Here is a 17,500-nt window from a genome sequence, read left to right on the forward strand (position 1 = left end):
GGCTTCCCAGGCCCGGTTGTTGGGTGCGCACCCACCCTGGCGTGCACGAAATCGGAAGTTGGGTTAATTGCCCGGTTTGCCTCGGGTGCGCACCTTCGCCAGGGCGGGCTCAAGATGGCACCCGCGTTCCGTTTTTTTCACTATCTTTCAAAACGGAAATTTTAAAATCTCGTTTTTTTTTTTTTTTTTTCCTTTTCTGGAAATTAGTGAAGGCAGCGCATCAAAGGTGCGCAATGCTGGTGCGAACCCGGGAGCGCTCCGATGTGTGCTCCAAGGTGCGGCGTGCACGAAGTCCGAGCCCGGTTTGCCCCGGGTGCGCACCTCGCGTGCACCTTCGCCGGGGTGAGCACCTTGGTGTGCAGACCTTGGTTGGGTTGCGCGCCCTGGTGCGCACCAAGGAGCGCTCTGAAGTGTGCTCCAAGGTGCGGCGTGCACGAAGTCGGAGCCCGGTTTGCCCCGGGTGTGCACCTCGGGTGCGCACCTCGCGTGCACCTTCGCTGCGGTGGGCACCTTGGCTGGGTTGCGCGCCTTGGTGGGCACCATGCAGTGCACGAAGTCGGAGCCCGGATTGCCCCGGGCGCGCACCTCCGCCAGGGTGGGCACCTTGGTGCGCACAACTTGCCTGGGCTGCGCACCAGGAAGGGCTCAAGATGGCACCCGCGTTCCGTTTTTTTCACTATCTTTCAGAACGGAAATTTTAAAATCTCGTTTTTTTTTGCCTTTTCTGGAAATTAGTGAAGGCAGCGCATCAAAGGTGCGCAACGCTGGTGCGAACCTGGGAGCGCTCCGATGTGTGCTCCAAGGTGCGGCGTGCACGAAGTCGGACCCCGGTTTGCCCCGGGTGCGCACCTCGCGTGCACCTTGGTGCGCACACCTTGGCTGGGTTGCGCGCCCTGGTGGGCACCATGGTGCGCACCAAGGAGCGCTCCGAAGTGTGCTCCAAGGTGCGGCGTGCACGAAGTCGGAGCCCGGTTTGCCCCGGGTGCGCACCTCGCGTGCACCTTCGCCGCGGTGGGCACCATGGCGTGCACGAAGTCGGAGCCCGGTTTGCCCCGGGTGCGCACCTCGCGTGCACCTTCGCCGGGGTGGGCACCTTGGTGTGCAGACCTTGGCTGGGTTGCGCGCCCTGGTGGGCACCATGGTGCGCACCAAGGAGCGCTCCGAAGTGTGCTCCAAGGTGCGGCCTGCACGAAGTCGGAGCCCGGTTTGCCCCGGGTGTGCACCTCGGGTGGGCACCTTGGTGCGCATGCCTTGCCTGGGCTGCGCACCAGGGCGGGCTCAAGATGGCACCCGCGTTCCTTTTTTTTCACTATCTTTCAAAACGGAAATTTTAAAATCTCATTTTTTTTTGCCTTTTTCTGGAAATTAGTGAAGGCAGCGCATCAAAGGTGCGCACCTCGCTGCCCACCACGGTGCGCAACGCCGGTGGGCACCCGGGAGTGCTTCGAAGTGTGCTCCAAGGTGCTGCGTGCACGTTGTCGGAGCCCGGTTTGCCCCGGGTGCGCACCTCGCGTGCACCTTCGTCGGGGTGGGCACCTTGGCTGGGTTTGCCCCGGCTGCGCTCCGAAGCGGGGTTATTGGAGCGCCGCCTCTTTTTTTGTCGGAGCGTTTGGTGGGGTTTCTCGCATTGGCTCTTCCGAGGCCCGGTTGCCACCCTGGCGCGCACGAAGTCGGAAGTAGGGTTAATTGCCCGGGTGCGCACCTTTGCCAGGGTGGGCACCTTACCTGGGCTGCGCACCAGGGCGGGCTCAAGATGGCACGCGCGTTCCGTTTTTTTCACTATCTTTCAAAACGGAAATTTTAAAATCTCCTTTTTTTTTTGCCTTTTCTGGAAATTAGTGAAGGCAGCGCATCAAAGGTGCGCACCTCGCTGCCCACCTTGGTGTGCTCTGAGGTGCGCACCCGGGAGCGCTACGAAGTGTGCTCCAAGGTGCGGCGTGCACGTTGTCGGAGCCCGGTTTGCCCCGGGTGCGCACCTCGCCTGCACCTTGGCCGGGGTGGGCACCTTGGCTGGGTTTGCCCAGGGTGCGCTCCGAAGCGGGGTTACTGGAGCGCCCCCTCTTTTTTTGTCAGAGCGTTTGGTGGGGTTTCTCGCATTGGCTCTTCCCAGGCCCGGTTGTTGGGTGCGCTCCCACCCTGGCGCGCGCGAAGTTGGAAGTTGGGTTAATTGCCCGGGCGCGCACCTTCGCCAGGGTGGGCACCTTGGTGCGCACACCTTGGCTGGGCTGCGCACCAGGGCGGGCTCAAGATGGCACCAGCATTCCCTTTTTCTCACTATCTTTCAAAACGGAAATTTTAAAATCTCGTTTTTTTTTTGCCTTTTATGGAAATTAGTGAAGGCATCGCATCAAAGGTGCGCACCTCGCTGCCCACCTTGGTGTGCTCCGAGGTGCCCACCACGGTGCGCAACGCCGGTGCGAACCCGGGAGCGCCCCGATGTGTGCTCCAAGGTGCGGCGTGCACGAAGTCGGACCCCGGTTTGCCCCGGGTGCGCACCTCGCGTGCACCTTGGTGCGCACACCTTGGCTGGGTTGCGCGGCCTGGTGGGCACCATGGTGCGCACCAAGGAGCGCTCCGAAGTGTGCTCCAAGGTGCGGCGTGCACGAAGTCGGAGCCCGGTTTGCCCCGGGTACGCACCTCGCGTGCACCTTCGCCGGGGTGGGCACCTCGGCTGGGTTGCGCGCCCTGGTGCGCACCAAGGAGCGCTCCGAAGTGTGCTCCAAGGTGCGGCGTGCACGAAGTCGGAGCCCGGTTTGCCCCGGGTGCGCACCTTCGCCGCGGTGCGCACCATGGCGTGCACGAAGTCGGAGCCCGGTTTGCCCCGGGTGCGCACCTCGCGTGCACCTTCGGCGGGGTTGCGCGCCCTGGTGGGCACCATGGTGCGCACCAAGGAGCGCTCCGAAGTGTGCTCCAAGGTGCGGCGTGCACGAAGTCGGAGCCCGGTTTGCCCCGGGTGCGCACCTCGCGTGCACCTTCGGCGGGGTTGCGCGCCCTGGTGGGCACCATGGTGCGCACCAAGGAGCGCTCTGAAGTGTGCTCCAAGGTGCGGCGTGCACGAAGTCGGAGCCCGGTTTGCCCCGGGTGCGCACCTCGCGTGCACCTTCGCCGCGGTGGGCACCATGGCGTGCACGAAGTCGGAGCCCGGTTTGCCCCGGGTGCGCACCTCGCGTGCACCTTCGCCGGGGTGGGCACCTCGGCTGGGTTGCGCGCCCTGGTGCGCACCAAGGAGCGCTCCGAAGTGTGCTCCAAGGTGCGGCGTGCACGAAGTCGGAGCCCGGTTTGCCCCGGGTGCGCACCTCGCGTGCACCTTCGCCAGGGTGGGCACCTCGGTGCGCACACCTTCTCAATGTTTTCTTGCCTTTTTCTGGAAATTGGTGAAGGCAGCGCATCAAAGGTGCGCACCTCGGTGTGCTCCGAGGTGCGAACCCGAGACCGCTCCGAGGTGCCCACGAAGTCGAAAGTCGGGTTAATTGCATTGTTTTCCCCGGGTGCGCTCCGAGGTGCGCAACATCGGCGCGCACCAAGGAGGGCTCCGAAGTGTGCTCCAAGGTGCGCACGATGGCGTGCACCTCTGGTGCGCACGATTCGGAGCTCGGTTTGACCGGGGTGCGCACACCTTGGCTGGGTTGCGCACCTTTTGTGCGCTCCAAGGTGCGCACGAAGTCGGAGCTCGGTTTGCCCCGGGTGCGCACCTTCGCCAGGGTGCGCACCTTGATGCGCACGCCTTGGCTGGGCTGCGCACCTTGGTGGGCGCCATGGTGCGCACCTTTCGTGCGCTCCAAGGTGCGCACGAAGTCGGAGCTCGGTTTGCCCCGGGTGCGCACCTTGGTGGGCGCCATGGTGCACTCCGAGGTGCCCAAGATTGGTGCGCACCAAGGAGCGCTCCGAAGTGCGCTCCAAGGTGCGCAGGTGCGCGCGAAGTCGAAAGTTGGGTTAATTGTCCGGTTTGCCTCGGGTGCGCACCTTGCGTGCACCTTCGCCAGGGTGGGCGCCTTGGTGCGCACACCTTGGCTGGGCTGCGCACCCGGGCGCGCACACCTTGGCACCCGCGTTTCCTTCATTTTAAATTTTTTTTTTTTACAATCTCTCAAGTGGGAAATTCTATAATCTCAACTTTTTTTGCCTTTTCAGGAAACTTTTGAATGGAGCGCATCATTGGTGCGCTCCGAAGTGTGCTCCAAAGCTCTCTCCAGCTGCGTGCACCTGCCCCGGCCGCGCACCCGGCCCCGCCCAGCTTCGCTCACCTGTCCCGGGCGTCTGGTGCGGAACCTTAGAGTAAGAAACATCACCGTGCACCTTGGCCAACGTGCGCGACTCGACCGAGCGCGCACTGGCCGAGGTGCACACCGATTTCACCTGGGTGCGCGCGCAGCACCTCGGGCGCACCGGGGTGCGCGCACAACGCCCGGGTTGCACCGTGGCCTGTGTGCTCGGGGCGCCTCGGGTGCGCGCTCGGTGTCGCCCCCGCGCGCGCGGTAGTGCGAGCAGCGCACCCCGGCCCGGCCCGGCCCCGACGAGAACGCAAACGGGCAAAAGGTTTATTCAAATAGCATTGCGACGCCCGGCGAAAAACTAAAAAAGGGTGCAACACCGGGACTTCCCGGGAGGTCACCCATCCCAGTACTACTCCGGCCCAAGCGCGCTTAACTGCGGAGTTCTGATGGGATCCGGTGCACTAACGCTGGTATGATCGCACCCGTTATGAGCTTGTCGCAGTGTGTACTTAGCAAACCGCGACCCACGTGCGAATCCACCCCGGCCACCCACCCCCGTCGAGGTGCACACCCTCCCTCGCGAAGTGCGCCCCGTTCGCCAAGTGTGAGCCCTGCCCGGGTGCGCGCACCTTGCTAGGGCGTCGGGTGTGCACCCGGCCCGGCCTACGTGCGTGCACCTGGAGGGGGCGTCGTGTGCGTGCAGTGTCCCGTCTGCAACGCGGTGCCCACACACCACCTCGGGCGCAACGACCTGCGCTCACATGTGGGCCGAGTGCACCTTGGTGCATGTTCGGGGCGCCTCGGGTGCACGCTCGATCTTGCCCCGGTGCACCAAGGCGCTCGGTTTGCCCCGGGTGCGCACTTGGTGCAAGGTGGGCACCCAAAATAGGGATCAAGCACCAAAACACAAGTTTCGGGATGCAAAATGGGACCCAAGGACCACAAATGCGTTCCAAGACCCATGATGGGTCCACGAGAACAAAAATGTGTTCCGAGACTTAATAAACAAATATTGGGTTTTAGGAGAAGAAACATGCTCTAATGCCCAAAACGAGAATCGACCCCGAAAAGGCCACAGGCCAAAAGTGGGATGCGAGACAAAAAAAAATGGGACCCGAGGACCAAAATTGGGTTCCCAGGTCGAAGACAGGGCAACCGGACAAGAAACGACCTCTAAGGCTCGAAATGAGTCCCGACGACTAAAACTTGACAAGAAGCACCCATCAGGCACCCAACTCGACACCCATGGGATGCCGACCCACCCGGGCTTCCACCTAGCACACCTTGGCACCCACCCACCCTCGCACCCAACCTCGCACCCAACTTAGCACCTTTGAACCCACATTGGCACTCACCCTGACCCTGGCACCTTGGAACCCACATTGGCACTCACCTTGACCCTGGCACCCACCTTTGCACTCACCTTGGGACCCACCCTGGCTCCCACCTCGGCACCCACCCAGACACCCACCTTGGTTCCTTGGCACCCACCTTGGATCCTTGGCACCCACCCCGACACCCACCTTGGCACGCAACTTGGCTACTTGCCACCCACCTTGGCTCCTTGACGCCCACCCCGACAACCACCCCGTGACCTACCCTGGCTAGGGTTGGTGCACACCCACCCTGGTGCCCACCTTGGCACCCACCCTATGACCCACCTTGGCACGCACCTTAGTACCCACCCCGTTACCCACCCTAGGACCCACCCCGTGACCCACCTTGGCCAGGGTGGGTGCACCCACCCTGGTGCCCACCTTGGCACCCACCCATCCTAGCACCCAGCCTGTGACCGGGCTTGGAACCCAACCTTGCACCCGCACCCGTCTTGGCCAGTGTGGGTGCGCACCCATCCTGGCACCCACGTTGTGACACACCCTTTAACCCACGCACCCTAGCACCCACGTTGGCACCCACCTTGGAACCCAACCTAGCAACTTGGCACCCACCCCGTGACCCACCTTGGCATCCACCATAGCAGTCGCCGACTTGGCACCCACCTCGGCACCCACCTTGACACTTGTGGACCCACCTTGCCACTCACCCTAGCATCGACCCATCCTAGCACCCACCCTGGCACCTTTGCACCCTAGCACTCACCCATCCTAGCACCTAACCTGTGACCCACCTTGACACTCACCCTCGCACCCACCTTGGAACCCAACCTAGCACCCACCCACCCTGACACCAACCCTAGCACCTACCCACCCTTGCACCCACCCTGTGACCCATCTTGGCACCCACCCATCCTACCACTCAACCTATCACCCACCTTCTCACCCACCTTGGCATCCACCTTAGCACCCACCCACACTGGCACCTTGGCACCCACCTCGGGCAAGGTGGGTGCACACCCACCCTGGCACCCAATTTAGAACCCACCGAGCATGTTACCCACCTTGGCACCCACATTGCAGCCCACCCTAGTACCCACCCTATGACCCACATTGGCATCCACACCCTAGCACCCAGGCACCTCGACACCCGCCTTGACACCCACCCTAGCACTGAACCTGTGACCCACCTTGGAACTCACCCTAGAACCCACCCACCCTGTGAACCACCTTGGCATCCACCTTAGCACCCACCCACCTTGGCACCCACTCTAGCACTCACCCATCCTAACACCCAACTTGTTACCCACCTTGGCACCCGCCCTCGCGTCCACCTTGAAACCCACCCTAGCACCCACCCACGCAGGAGCCCACCTTGGCACCCAACCTAACACCCACGCATCCTGGCACCCAACTTGTGACCCACCTTGGAACCCACCCTAGTACCCACCTTTGAACCCACTATATCACCAACCCACCTTGGCACCCACCCTATGACCCTCTTTGGAATCCACCCTAGCACGCACCCACCCTGGCACCCACCATGGAGCGCACCCTAGCACCCACCCACCTCGGCACGCACCTCAACACCCACCTTGGTGTGCGCACTGCGCCAACCTCTCAAAGACCCTATGTGGTGCGCTCCAAAGTGTACACCTTTGGTGCGCTCCAAGGTGCGCACCTTTGGTGCACACCGAGGTGCGCACCTTTGGTGCACACCGAGGTGCACACCAAAGTGTGCACCGAGGTGAGCACCAAAGTGCACTCCAGGGTGCACACCAAGGCGTGCACCTTTGGTGCGGTCAATGCAAACGAATTCGGAAGTTGGGGTCGATGTCCTAATCGCTGCTGCAGACTACACGTATGAGAATCGGACAAATAGCTTTATATAGGGGAGGTGTTGCGTTTGATGGGTCGACTCCCCTGGTTGTGTGCACTGCACCAACTTCAAAGACCCTGTCTTGTTTAAGAAGTCAAAAGTTGGGGTGGATGTCCTAATCATTGCTGCAGTCTACGCATGTATGAGAATCAGACAAATAGCTTATATAGGGGAGGTGTTGCATTCGATGGGTTGACTCCCCTGGTTGTGCGCACTGCGCCAACCTCAAAGACCCCGCATAGCAGAAGAAGTCGGAAGTCGGATTTTGGTGAGCACCAAGGCGTGCACCTTTGGTGCGGTCAACGCAGACGAATTCAGAAGTTGGGGTGGATGTCCTAATCGTTGTTGCAGGCTACACATGTATGAGAATCAGACAAATAGCTTATATAGGGGAGGTGTTGGGTTTGATGGGTCAACTCCCTTGGTTGTGCGCATTACGCCAACCTCAAAGACCTTGTTTTCGTTAAGAAGTCAAAAGTTGGGGTCAATGTCCTAATGGCTCCTGCAGGCTACACATGTATGAGAATCGGACAAATAGCTTATATAGGGGAGGTGTTGGGTTTGATGGGTCGACTCCCCTGGTTGTGCGCATTACGTCAACCTCAAAGACCTTGTTTTCGTTAAGAAGTCAAAAGTTGGGGTCGATGTCCTAATTGCTCCTGTAGACTACACATGTATGAGAATCAGACAAATAGCTTATATAGGGGAGGTGTTGGGTTTGATGGGTTGACTCCCCTAGTTGTTCGCATTACACCAACCTCAAAGACCTTGTTTTCGTTTAGAAGCCGAAAGTTGGGGTCGATGTCCTAATTGCTCCTGCAGGCTACGCATGTATGAGAATCAGACAAATAGCTTATATAGGGGAGGTGTTGGGTTTGATGGGTCGACTCCCCTGGTTGTGCGCATTGCGCCAACCTCAAAGACCCTGCATTGCGGATGAAGTCGAAAGTCAGAGTTTGGTGTGCTACAAGGTGTGGTCGAAGGTGCTCACCTAGGTGTGCACCTTTGGAGCGCAGGAAAAGTGCCCTCCAAAAGTGCGCACCTTTGGAGTGCACAAAAGTGCCCTCCAAAAGTGCGCACCTTTGGAGTGCACAAAAGTGCCCTCCAAAAGTGCGCACCTTTGGAGCGCACAAAAGTGCCCTCCAAAAAGTGCCCTCCAAAAGTGCGCACCTTTGGAGTGCAGAAAAGTGCCCTCCAAAAAGTGCCCTCCAAAAGTGCGCACCTTTGGAGCGCAGAAAAGTGCCCTCCAAAAAGTGCCCTCCAAAAGTGCGCACCTTTGGAGCGCAGAAAAGTGCCCTCCAAAAAGTGCCCTCCAAAAGTGCGCACCTTTGGAGCGCAGAAAAGTGCCCTCCAAAAAGTGCCCTCCAAAAGTGCGCACCTTTGGAGCGCAGAAAAGTGCCCTCCAAAAAGTGCCCTCCAAAAGTGCGCACCTTTGGAGCGCAGAAAAGTGCCCTCCAAAAAGTGCCCTCCAAAAGTGCGCACCTTTGGAGCGCAGAAAAGTGCCCTCCAAAAAGCGCCCTCCAAAAGTGCGCACCTTTGGAGCGCAGAAAAGTGCCCTCCAAAAAGTGCCCTCCAAAAGTGCGCACCTTTGGAGCGCAGAAAAGTGCCCTCCAAAAGTGCGCACCTTTGGAGCGCACAAAAGTGCCCTCCAAAAGTGCGCACTTTTGGTGCGCACCAAGGCGCTGGTTTGGTCGTTGCAGGCGAGTTCGGAAGTTGGGGTCGATGTCCTGAGCGGAGGTGCAAACTACACAGGTGTCGGAATCGGACAAATAGCTTATATAGGGGAGGTGTATGCTTCGATGGGTCGACTCCCCAGGTTGAGCGCACCGCACCAACCTCAAAGACCCTACGGTATGGATGAAGTCGGAAGTTGGGTCCGATGACCGATTCGATTAGTAGGTATGCTCATGAGGTCGGAATTTGGGTCCGATGACCTGCCATGTGCAGGAAGGCGAATGTTGGCACTGTGCGTTGCAAGGTGCACACCAAGGCGCTGGTGCGGTCTTTTTAGTCGAGTTCGGAAGTTGGGGTCGATGTCCTGATCGGAGGTGCAAGCTACACAGGTGTGGGAATCGGACAAATAGCTTATATAGGGGAGGTGTATGCTTCGTTGGGTCGACTCCCCGGGTTGAGCGCACCGCGCCAACCTCAAAGACCCTACGGTATGGATGAAGTCGGAAGTTGGGTCCGATGACCGATTCGATATGTAGGCATACTCGCGAGGTCGGAATTTGGGTCCGATGACCTGCCACGTGCAGGAAGGCGAATGTTGGCACTGTGCGTTGCAAGGTGCGCACCAAGGCGCTGGTTCGGTCGTTGGAGGCGAGTTCGGAAGTTGGGGTCGATGTCTTGATCGGAGGTGCAAACTACACAGGTGTGGGAATCGGACAAATAGCTTATATAGGGGAGGTGTATGCTTCGTTGGGTCGACTCCCCGGGTTGAGCGCACCGCGCCAACCTCAAAGACCCTACGGTATGGATGAAGTCGGAAGTTGGGTCCGATGACCGATTCGATATGTAGGCATACTCGCGAGGTCGGAATTTGGGTCCGATGACCTGCCATGTGCAGGAAGGCGAATGTTGGGACTGTGCGTCGCAAGGTGCGCACCAAGGCGCTGGTGCCGTCGTTGCAGTCGAGTTCGGAAGTTGGGGTCGATGTCCTGGTCAGAGGTGCAAACTACACAGGTGTGGGAATCGGACAAATAGCTTATATAGGGGAGGTGTATGCTTCGATGGGTCGACTCCCTGGGTTGAGCGCACCGCGCCAACCTCAAAGACCCTACAGTATGGATGAAGTCGGAAGTTGGGTCCGATGACCGATTCGATACGTAGGCATATTGGCGAGGTCTGAATTTGTGTCCGATGACCTGCCATGCGCAGGAAGGCGGAATTTGGGTCCGATGACCGAGTTGATGGCGTGCCATGCGCAGAAAGGCGGAATTTGGGTCCGATGACCGAGTTGATGTTGATGGCCCGCCATGCACAGGAAGGCGGAATTTGGGTCCGATGACCGATTTGAAGGCGTGCCATACGCAAAAAGGCGGAGTTTGGGTCCGATGACCGAGTTGATATTGATGGCCCGCCATGCGCAGGAAGGCGGAATTTGGGTCCGATGACCTGACATACGCATGGAGTCCGACTCGGGGGCCGATGTTCGATTCGATGACTTGCATTGTGGGTAAAGTCGGAAGTTGTGGTCTTTGACCCGATTCGATGACCAGACTTCGGCTGCTTGAGAATCGGACAAATAACTTATATAGGGGAGGTAGTATTCTCGAGCATCCTCCCCCCGTGCCCGTTTATGTCGATTGATGCTGGTGCTCGACTGGTTGGAGCGCTCGGATGCAAAAATCTTGCACCAGGATTTATCGATTGTGATGGACACGGCAAGTCTCCTGATTGCTATGCAGGAGCTCATCGTGAATCTCTATGCGGCCTTGGTATGGACTCGACCTGCGGAATGGTTCGGCAATGGTAGTCGCTCCAACACGTCCTTGCAATGGCCACAGAGGTGATTCGACTAGAGCTCCAGTCTAGCTTTTGGGTTGCTTGGCGGACTGGTATAGCCGCGATCGAGTTCCGGCCATGAACGTTTTAGATAGCTCTTGGGCTTTCTGGGACGGAAGTCGGAAGTTTGGGCTGTTGTCCGATTTGATGACCATTCTTCGGATGTGTGAGAATCGGACAAATAACTTATATAGGGGACTGTGTTGTCTCACGCAGCCCCCTCCGTGCCCCTCTATCTCGACCGATGTTGGTGCTTGAAAGGGTTGGGATCGCTCGGATTTATAAACGTGCACCACCATTTGTCGAGTGTGAGGGACGCGGCAGGTCTCCTAAATGCTATGCGGGCGCTCTCTGAGAATCTCTATCCGGCCTCGACACAGACTAGTCTTGCTGAATGGTTTGGCACTGGTAGTCGATCCAACACGTCGTTGTTGTGGCCGCCTAGGCGATTCGATTCGAGCCCCCGTCTAGCTTTTGGGTTGCTTGGCGGATTTTGCCCTATCCGCAAGTGAGCTCGGTCCCTAAACGTTCGAGAAACCCGATTGCTATGCGCCGACTCTCTTTCTTGCGAGCCTCCATCTAGCTTTTGGGTCTCTACGGAACGGAAGTCGGAATCTGGGACCGTTGTTTGATTCGACGAGGCAGACTACGGTTGTGCGAGAATCGGACAAATAACTTATATAGGGGAGGTGTTGACTGGAGCATTCTCCCCCGTGCCCCTCTAACTCGACCAATGCTGGCGCTCGAACGGTGGTAGCGCTCGGATTTTCATTGAGCGCCAGCATTGGTCGATTTAGAGGGGCATGCGAGATTCCCGAATGCTATGCGAGGGCTCTAACGGAAATGTCTATTGGTTTCGGTATGGATGCAATTGCGAGTGGTTCGGCAAAGGTAGTCGTTCCGATGCGTCCATGTCGTGGCCAAATCGATAATTCGATTTGAGCCCTCGTATAGCATTTGGGTCTCTCGATGTGATTCCGCATTCCAGTCCCTTTGGGCACTGCTTGAGCCGCATCCCAGGGGGTTCCCTTCCAAATAATCTGCCTCGCAACCCGATTGCTATGCGGTGAGGCTCCTCGGCCGCCTCGGAACTATCTGTGTATCAGACGCATCGCGGGATAAGGGGTTGGCAACGGTAGTCGCCCCAAGCGCGTCCGATGCTTGGACCATTCCGAGGCGGCCCTGAAGCCTCTTCCGTCTAGCCGTTGGGTCCTTCTCGCCGCATCCCTCGCCTCGCACCCCGATTGCTATGCGGTGAGGCTCCTCGGCCGCCTCGGAACTATCTGTGTATCGGACGCGTCGCGGGATAAGGGGTTGTCACTGGTAGTCGCCCCAAGCGCGTCCGATGCTTGGACCATTCCGAGGCGGCCCTGAAGCCTCTTCCGTCTAGCCGTTGGGTCCTTCTCGCCGCATCCCTCGCCTCGCACCCCGATTGCTATGCGGTGAGGCTCCTCGGCCGCCTCGGAACTATCTGTGTATCGGACGCGTCGCGGGATAAGGGGTTGTCATTGGTAGTCGCCCCAAGCGCGTCCGATGCTTGGACCATTCCGAGGCGGCCCTGAAGCCTCTTCCGTCTAGCCGTTGGGTCCTTCTCGCCGCATCCCTCGCCTCGCACCCCGATTGCTATGCGGTGAGGCTCCTCGGCCGCCTCGGAACTATCTGTGTATCGGACGCGTCGCGGGATAAGGGGTTGTCACTGGTAGTCGCCCCAAGCGCGTCCGATGCTTGGACCATTCCGAGGCGGCCCTGAAGCCTCTTCCGTCTAGCCGTTGGGTCCTTCTCGCCGCATCCCTCGCCTCGCACCCCGATTGCTATGCGGTGAGGCTCCTCGGCCGCCTCGGAACTATCTGTGTATCAGACGCGTCGCGGGATAAGGGGTTGTCACTGGTAGTCGCCCCAAGCGCGTTCGATGCTTGGACCATTCGGAGGCGGCCCTGAAGCCTCTTCCGTCTAGCCGTTGGGTCCTTCTCGCCGCATCCCTCGCCTCGCACCCCGATTGCTATGCGGTGAGGCTCCTCGGCCGCCTTGGAACTATCTGTGTATCGGACGCGTCGCGGGATAAGGGGTTGTCACTGGTAGTCGCCCCAAGCGCGTCCGATGCTTGGACCATTCCGAGGCGGACCCGAAGCCTCTTCCGTCTAGCCGTTGGGTCCTTCTCGCCGCATCCTTCGCCTCGCACCCCGATTGCTATGCGGTGAGGCTCCTCGGCCGCCTCGGAACTATCTGTGTATCGGACGCGTCGCGGGATAAGGGGTTGTCACTGGTAGTCGCCCCAAGCGCGTCCGATGCTTGGACCATTCCGAGGCGGCCCCGAAGCCTCTTCCGTCTAGCCGTTGGGTCCTTCTCGCCGCATCCCTCGCCTCGCACCCCGATTGCTATGCGGTGAGGCTCCTCGGCCGCCTTGGAACTATCTGTGTATCGGACGCGTCGCGGGATAAGGGGTTGTCACTGGTAGTCGCCCCAAGCGCGTCCGATGCTTGGACCATTCCGAGGCGGACCCGAAGCCTCTTCCGTCTAGCCGTTGGGTCCTTCTCGCCGCATCCCTCGCCTCGCACCCCGATTGCTATGCGGTGAGGCTCCTCGGCCGCCTTGGAACTATCTGTGTATCGGACGCGTCGCGGGATAAGGGGTTGTCACTGGTAGTCGCCCCAAGCGCGTCCGATGCTTGGACCATTCCGAGGCGGACCCGAAGCCTCTTCCGTCTAGCCGTTGGGTCCTTCTCGCCGCATCCCTCGCCTCGCACCCCGATTGCTATGCGGTGAGGCTCCTCGGCCGCCTTGGAACTATCTGTGTATCGGACGCGTCGCGGGATAAGGGGTTGTCACTGGTAGTCGCCCCAAGCGCGTCCGATGCTTGGACCATTCCGAGGCGGACCCGAAGCCTCTTCCGTCTAGCCGTTGGGTCCTTCTCGCCGCATCCCTCGCCTCGCACCCCGATTGCTATGCGGTGAGGCTCCTCGGCCGCCTTGGAACTATCTGTGTATCGGACGCGTCGCGGGATAAGGGGTTGTCACTGGTAGTCGCCCCAAGCGCGTCCGATGCTTGGACCATTCCGAGGCGGCCCCGAAGCCTCTTCCGTCTAGCCGTTGGGTCCTTCTCGCCGCATCCCTCGCCTCGCACCCCGATTGCTATGCGGTGAGGCTCCTCGGCCGCCTTGGAACTATCTGTGTATCGGACGCGTCGCGGGATAAGGGGTTGTCACTGGTAGTCGCCCCAAGCGCGTCCGATGCTTGGACCATTCCGAGGCGGCCCCGAAGCCTCTTCCGTGTAGCCGTTGGGTCCTTCTCGCCGCATCCCTCGCCTCGCACCCCGATTGCTATGCGGTGAGGCTCCTCGGCCGCCTTGGAACTATCTGTGTATCGGACGCGTCGCGGGATAAGGGGTTGTCACTGGTAGTCGCCCCAAGCGCGTCCGATGCTTGGACCATTCCGAGGCGGACCTGAAGCCTCTTCCCTCTAGCCGTTGGGGCTTTCTCGCCGCATCCCTCGCCTCGCACCCTGATTGCTATGCTGTGAGGCTCCTCGGCCGCCTTGGAACTATCTGTGTATCGGACGCATCGCGGGATAAGGGGTTGGCAGTGGTAGTCGCCCCAAGCGCATCCGATGCTTGGACCATTCCGAGGCGGCCCTGCAGCCTCTTCCGTCTAGCCGTTGGGGCCATCTCGCCGCATCCCCCACCTCGCACCACGATTGCTATGCGGTGAGGCTCCTTGGCCGCCTCGGAACTATCTGTGTATCGGACGCATCGCGGGATAAGGGGTTGTCACTGGTAGTCGCCCCAAGCGCGTCCGATGCTTGGACTATTCCGAGGCGGCCCTGCAGCCTCTTCCGTCTAGCCGTTGGGGCCATCTCGCCGCATCCCCCACCTCCTCGGCCGCCTCAGAACTATCTGTGTATCGGACGCATCGCGGGATAAGGGGTTGGCAGTGGTAGTCGCCCCAAGCGCGTCCGATGCTTGGACTATTCCGAGGCAGCCCTGCAGCCTCTTCCGTCTAGCCTTTGGGGCCATCTCGCCGCATCCCTCGCCTCGCACCCCGATTGCTATGCGGTGAGGCTCCTCGGCCGCCTGGGAACTATCTTCGTATCGGACGCATCGCGGGATAAGGGGTTGTCACTGGTAGTCGCCCCAATCGCGTCCGATGCTTGGACTATTCCGAGGCGGCCCTGTGGCCTCTTCCGTCTAGCCGTTGGGGCCATCTCGCCGCATCCCCCACCTCGCACCCCGATTGCTATGCGGTGAGGCTCTTCGGCCGCCTTGGAACTATCTTCGTATCGGACGCATCGCGGGATAAGGGGTTGTCACTGGTAGTCGCCCCAAGCGCGTCCGATGCTTGGACTATTCCGAGGCGGCCCTGCAGCCTCTTCCGTCTAGCCGTTGGGGCCATCTCGCCGCATCCCCCACCTCGCACCCCGATTGCTATGCGGTGAGGCTCCTCGGCCGCCTTGGAACTATCTTCGTATCGGACGCATCGCGGGATAAGGGGTTGTCATTGGTAGTCGCCCCAAGCGCGTCCGATGCTTGGACTATTCCGACGCGGCCCTGTGGCCTCTTCCGTCTAGCCGTTGGGGCCATCTCGCCGCATCCCCCACCTCGCACCCCGATTGCTATGCGGTGAGGCTCCTCGGCCGCCTTGGAACCATCTTCGTATCGGACGCATCGCGGGATAGGGGGCTGTCACTGGTAGTCGCCCCAAGCGTGTCCGATGCTTGGACCATTCCTAGGCGGCCCTGAAGCCTCTTCCGTCTAGCCGTTGGGGCCTTCCCGCCCCATCCCTCGCCTCGCACCCCCGATTGCTATGCGGTGAGGCTCCTCGGCCGCCTTGGAACCATCTGTGTATCGGACGCATCGCGGGATAAGGGGTTGGCACTGGCAGTCGCCCCAAGCGCGTCCGATGCTTGGACCATTCCGAGGTGGCCCTGAAGCCTCTTCCGTCTAGCCGTTGGGGCCTTCCCGCCCCATCCCTCGCCTCGCACCCCGATTGATATGCGGTGAGGCTCCTCGGCCGCCTTGGAACTATCTGTGTATCGGACGCATCGCGGGATAAGGGGTTGGCACTGGTAGTCGTCCCAATCGCATCCGATGCTTGGACCATTCCGAGGCGGCCCTGCAGCCTCTTCCGTTTAGCCGTCGGGGCCTTCCCGCCGCATCCCTCGCCTCGCATCCCGATTCCTATGCGGTGAGTCTTCTCGGCCGCCGCGGAACTATACCTGTTATTGCTACTGCATCCTTCGGCTGGTAACCTCCTCTGCCGCCTTGGAACGTTCTCTTTGTCGGACGCGTCGCGGGATAAGGGGTTGGCACTGGTAGTCGCCCCAAGCGCGCCCGATGCATAGACCGCTCCGATTCGACCTTGCTTTCAGCCTCTCACATGCATAGACCTCTCTGAGTCGACCCTGCAGCCTCTCACGTTTAGCCTTTGGAATCTCGCCTCACAACATGATTGCTATCCTTGATGCATCCCTTGCCTCGAGCCCTGATTGCTTTCTTGGCTGCATCCCTCCTCTCCTCACAGCCCGGTTGTCATCACTGCTTCATCCGTCGCTTCATGCATTCTGGCTGCTGGGCCCTTCCCACCGCACACCTCGATTGCTATCTCTTCTGCATCACACACCCCGATTGCTATCTCTGCTACATCCCTCGGCTCTCACTTCTGCATCCTTCGCCTCACACCTCGATTGCTATCAATGCTGCATCCGTAACCTCACACCCCGATTGCTATGCGGGGAGGCTCCTTGGCCGCCTTGGAAATTTCTGTGTGTCGGACGCACCGCGGGATAAGGGGTTGGCACTGGTAGTCGCCCCAAGTGCGCCCGATTCTTAGACCGCTTCGAGGTGACCTCGTAGCCTCTTTCGTCCAGGCTTCCTGCCTTCAACGCCCTTTTTACACCTCGATTGCTATGCGCGGGCTCGTTGGCGTCTATCACCTCTCTGCGAAGAGTGGCACGATGATTGTTGGGGTAAATCGTAGCAGTCCGATCTCTGGCCTTGGGCCATTGTGAGGGCTGATCGATTTCCTGTGCGCATCTCGTGTTCGCCCAGTAACAGACTCGACGACTTGTAATCGGTCTTGTTCCCGATTGTTCCTGGAGGTAGTCTTCGGAACTCTTGGATTTGACCTGTCACTCGAACTGTCCTCTTCCGAGGATGCTTGTGTGTGTGTGCTTGTGCCATTTCCTTGGCGGTATTAACGAGATATTAAAGAGCGGAGTGAGCGCCTCGCCCAGCTATGTTTGGGGCTCTCACTCCCTTACCCGGTGTGCGACCGCTTTGCACGTAGGTTGCGGAGCATCGCGACTCTTTCGATGTTTGGCGGTTGTCTTCCGGTGATGCGTTGGTCCCGAAGTGCACGTTACTAGCATTTCTGCCATTGTTCTCGATCTTTGGCACGTTCCTTCGTTGCAATTGGATATATATCTCCGTTTATACGCGCAGGCTTCTCCCGCCTATTCAGCGCTGTCCCACTCTCAGCACTCTCGTGGTCTCCTTGGCTTCTCTCTCCCGTGAGCGAGCTCTCTTCTCGAGTCTTTTCCATGTCCCATGGAGGTTGCCTTGCGAAATTCGGGCACA

At 59.7% G+C, this 17,500-nt stretch overlaps 1 non-coding gene across 1 annotated transcript; it reads right to left on the reverse strand.

The window, feature by feature from the left end:
* Positions 1–4,579: 4,579 nt before the first annotated feature.
* Positions 4,580–4,698, reverse strand: LOC131860647 (5S ribosomal RNA). Its single transcript, XR_009359741.1, has one exon. It is a non-coding gene; the product is annotated as a 5S ribosomal RNA (ribosomal RNA).
* Between the last annotated feature and the right edge of the window lie 12,802 nt (positions 4,699–17,500).

The sequence above is a fragment of the Cryptomeria japonica genome, unplaced genomic scaffold (assembly GCF_030272615.1).
Source record: "Cryptomeria japonica unplaced genomic scaffold, Sugi_1.0 HiC_scaffold_15, whole genome shotgun sequence".
NCBI classification, from domain to species: Eukaryota; Viridiplantae; Streptophyta; class Pinopsida; order Cupressales; family Cupressaceae; genus Cryptomeria; species Cryptomeria japonica.